At 44.9% G+C, this 4,845-nt stretch overlaps 1 non-coding gene across 1 annotated transcript; it reads right to left on the bottom strand.

The window, feature by feature from the left end:
* Window positions 1-558: 558 nt before the first annotated feature.
* Window positions 559-631, bottom strand: TRNAE-UUC (transfer RNA glutamic acid (anticodon UUC)). Its single transcript has one exon. It is a non-coding gene; the product is annotated as a tRNA-Glu (tRNA).
* Between the last annotated feature and the right edge of the window lie 4,214 nt (window positions 632-4,845).

Raw genomic sequence — 4,845 nt, forward strand, 5'->3', positions numbered from 1 at the left:
GGGGGAGAGAGAGGTTAACCAGGAATGTCTGCTTTAAAGATATGATATATGATGAGCCCTCAAGGATGGGGCGCCGTTTGCAGATGAAGAGTGAGGTAGAAGGGCATTCTCGGCAGCGGTAACAGCATGTGCAAAGGTCCTGAGGCAGACATGAGCTTGGCACTTGGAGAAACAGAAGGGTTAGTGTAGCTGTATTAATATTGAGAGGATCTAGGCCACAGGATGATGTTAGAGAGGTGCACTTCTTGGAGTCCAGCTAGGGAAACAATGCAGGAGGTCCTGGCTTAGGCTGATCAAGAAGAAGCCAGTGCCTGAAGCAGCACACCCAATGAATTAGTACCTCTGGAAGTCACAAGGAAGGACCAGGGAGGAAGATGAGCTGCAGGCACAGAACAGAGCCATGAAGGTGAGCAGATTGGAGGGGTTGGCCTTGGTGAGCCAGTCAGCATCATACTGTACCCATACTAGCCCTTCCTCTTTTTTTTGGTATATTTTTATTTTATTTATTCCTTTATTTTTGGTTGTTTTGGCCATGCCGCGCAGCTTGTGGGATCTCAGTTCCCCGACCAGGGATTGAACCTGGGCCCACGGCAGTGAAAGCGCCAAGTCCTAACCACTGGACCACCAGGGAATTCCCCCTTTCTTCATCCCTAATTATCTCTGTGACATTAGACCAGACTTTGGTGTTTTAGGGTCTCCCTGTCTCTTAGCTGGCTGCATTTTATTCAAGTCTGCCATCGTGACCTTCAGAACACAGATCTGAGAACGTCACTCCCCAGCTTTCAGGAGAGAATTAAAACTCCTTAGGTGAGCACACCAGTCCCTTGGTGATTTGGGGCCTGCCCACCTCTCACCACATGACTCTCTCCATCTCCTGCAACCTATAGCATTGAAGCTCCACCATTGTTCCTTGGGATTCCATAATGCCTTGCCTTGCACTCACTGATGGTTGACTAGATTACGCCAAATATCTTTTCTAGCTCTAAGAACCCAAGAAAGAAGTGCAAACTCTTTTTCTGACAATAGACATAACAAGCATGAGTCAGTCACCCTGCTTCACTGTTGATCAGTGACAAACCCATTGTCATGTGTGAGCTCTGTGTCAGTCCCCACTTTCATTAGAACTGTTTGCCCTCCTTTGTTGAGACACATCTGTAACATTGATGTGTTAAGACAAGTTGCCTAGAGAGTTTCTTTTGTGTGGAGATGTGATCATAAGGTATATTGAGTTTCTGTTCTCTTCCAGGGGCTGAGGAGTGGTTGGTTACCGAGGGGTATTGGATGCCCCCAGCCTGCTCCCTCGGTCTCTCTCATTTCTGGGGAGTAGCTGGCAGTATTGCAATTGCTTTGTGAGGGAGACTTTCTCAAGGAAGGAAGCAGCGTTCATTACAGAGAGAGTGCACGAGGCAGGGGAGTGGCAGGAGACTTTGGGAGGATTTCTGAGCTGTGAATGCCAGGCTGTCAAGAGGCTGTGGAATTAACTGGAAGAAGAGCACACTGGTTGAATTACTAGTGATGTTTGGGTTCTCTCCTGGCTCAGGTGATCCTGGTGGCCTTCACTGCCCAGTTAAAGGACGCAAAAGCTCTAGTATGAAAAGGAAGAGCAAAGCTCTTTGTGGAAACTGTATGTCCCCACAGTCAGATCTTCTTGTGACTCAGCTCTCACTGGCTATGAAGAGCATCAGTGGAAACTTCTGAACCACGGGGCTACTTCTGATTTGCCCCCCACTGCACCTTTGTTGCTACTCCTCGTCTGACTGCTCCACCCATTCCTGGACTCTGTCCCTTGACTTCTATCTCCTCCCCCAGTTCCTCATGGCCACTGGCTTAGTTCAGTCTTCAGCATCCTTCAGCCAGGTTACAGCGTTGCCTTCTGTCCGGTCTCCTAGCTTTGTTCTATTTATTTCTTCTATTTGTTCTCCTTCCTCTAACCTAATCATTCCGAGTTAAAGTTCTGCCATCATACCCCTGGGTTCATAACTCCTGGTCTGGCACTTTCCTCCATAAGAAGACCTATGCACTCTCTTATTTAACATCCTTATTGAGATATAACTGATATACAGTAAACCACACTGTTTCAAGTGTACAATTAGAATAGTTTTTTTAAATAAATTTATTTATTTAATTTATTTATTTTTGGCTGCGTTGGGTCTTTGTTGCTGCACGTGGGCTTTCTCTAGTTGCGGCGAGTGGGGGCTACTCTTTGTTGCGGTGCATGGGCTTCTCATTGCAGTGGCTTCTCTTGCTGGGAGCATGGGCTCTAGGCGTGCAGCCTTCAGTAGTTGTGGCTCACGGGCTCCAGAGAGCAGGCTCAGTAGTTGTGGCACACAGGCTTAGGTGCTCTGCGGCATGTGAGATCTTCCCAGACCAGGGCTCGAACCCGTGTCCCCTGCATTGGCAGGTGGATTCTTAACCACTGCACCACCAGGGAAGCCCACAATTAGAATAGTTTTGACATGCATATCCACCTGTGAAACCATCACCACAATCCAGATCATGAGCATATGAATCACCCCCAAAAGTTTCCTCTTGTCCCTTTGCAATCCCCTCCATGCTCCCTCCCTCCCATCCTCAGGAAAACACTGATCATTATAGGTTAGTTTGCATCTTCTATGATTTTAGATCAATAGAATCATACAGTGTGTGCTCTTTTTTTGTCTTACTTCTTTCACTTGGCATAGTTATTTTTGAGATTCATTGTTGCTGTTGAAGATATCAAAAGTTCATTGCCTTTTATTGCTGCACAGCATTGCATCATATGGATAATAGATTTAGCACAATGTGTTCATCCAGTCACCTGTTGATGGACAGCTGGGTTGTTCTTGGTTTGGAGCTATTGTATAGGAAGATGCTATGAGCATTCATCTACAAGTCTTTGTATGGATATACATTTTTATTTCTTTTGAATAAGTACCTAGATGTGAAATGGCTGCGTCATATGATAATATATTATCTATGAGTAGATCTTGAACAATTAGATATTGTGTTGTAGAAAAGGATGATACCTGTGAACTTCTACATATAGTTGTGGGATGCCTCCAAGTGCTTATCATGGAACCACAAAACATATACTTTCTTCTTTCTTTATCCTTCCCTCAACCCCACAGGTTTCTGCCTTGCTGGCTTCTTGCCTTCAAAACAGTTTATGAAGGAAGAATCCAACTTTTCTTCATGTCTCAAGATACTGTGTGTACTTGGAGCCATCCTCCAAGTAATGGTTGTCTCTCCGTGGTTCCAGGTTAACATTATAAGAGACCACGTTGGTTTCCAAAGGGTGGGACAGGCTCACTGCATATTTATCCTGTTACAGGAATCAGAAAGGAAAATATGCATCCATTTTGTAAGCATCTTCAAATTTGACCACCTTCTCCAGGCAGCAAATATTCAATAGGTCAGTGACAGCTCTGGAGCCAGACCACCTGGATTTGAATCCTGGTTTGTGTCATTCTCTAGATACGGGACTTTGTGCAAGTTATATAACTTCCTGTGTCTCAGTTTCCTCTTGGACACAACAACTTGGTCTGCTCAACAACTTAGCAGACCATGGGGTCTTTCTAAGGGTTAAAGGTGGAAAGCATAGCGCCTGGCACATAGTAAAGTTCTCTTGAAATGGTATCTATTATTGTCATTATCCAGTCTCCTTCCAGCCTAAGCTGTCATCACTGTGGAAACCCATGTAACAAAAGGGATCAGAGGTGAGTTCACCTTTGATGCTCCCAAAGTTTACGGCACCACCATTCCATTCAGCACTCTGCTTTGAAGATGCCTTGTGAGTCTGTATTTTTCATAATCAATGGCCCTAAGCACCTATTTGAAGGATGAATGGAAATAACACAGGTATGTTAAAGCAATTATTGGGACCACAGAAATGCCCAAAGAAATAAAATTAAAATTCTTTATGTTAGTGCATGGGCATTCATGGCCATTTTCCTTGAGATAATATCAAATACCTGCCAGAATGTTGGTGAGTAGGGGGGAACACTGCAGGAAAAAAAATCAAGATTTTCCGCCATACCGATCCTGTTTTATTAATATTGAACCTCGATACAAATCATGTTATACCCAGGTAACCCTGACTTATTAATATTCTTCAGCACACGGCACCTCTGGAACTTCACCAAGTTCAATGATACTGTGAGGCTTTGGAAATATCCAGCTGAGTAGGCTGGCTTTTAGGAATGATGGGCCTTTTGAGCTCTGTCTGCTTTTCATGGTTTTCTGTATCCTCCACAGTTGGGCAGTCAGCTTCCCCTTCTTTCACCTGCTCCCTCATGCTTCTTCTCGTCTCCTTCTTCAGCTGGGTGCAAAGTGTGACATAATTCGCCTCCAACACAGACCTCAGAGGCTACAGTTTGCTTTGAGCAACATTGGCGACATTGTTTTTTGGATCCTCTGTTGTATTTTGATGTTGAGGCTGCTGGTGCAATCTCTACTCCTCACTGGGGATTTGAAGAAGCAAGGTTGGTGTAAAAATAACCACTGGTATATGAACATCATGTCATATTTGTATAATGAAGGGCAGTGGTTTTATTTCATTTGAGATTCTCCCAAGAAAGGGAAAGGTTACAAATAGTTCCAGAGAGGCATTTTCAATGCAGGAATGGGATCAATGACTTAGACCCCTTGATCGTCTAGTCAAGGAGCAGTGAGATGCTATGGAATGAATTGGGGTTTACAGCCAGACAGAACCAGATTCCAATTCCATCCTTAGCTACCCACCAACACGATGGGGAGGCTAGTCCCTCGTCCCCAGAATTTGGGGTTTAGAGGCTTATGGATGTCAAGTGCGTGGCACTCAAGGAAGCTGGACACCTTCATCTCCATCCACTGGGGCAAAGCACACTT

The sequence above is a fragment of the Mesoplodon densirostris genome, chromosome 16 (genome assembly GCF_025265405.1).
Source record: "Mesoplodon densirostris isolate mMesDen1 chromosome 16, mMesDen1 primary haplotype, whole genome shotgun sequence".
NCBI lineage: Eukaryota > Metazoa > Chordata > Mammalia > Artiodactyla > Ziphiidae > Mesoplodon > Mesoplodon densirostris.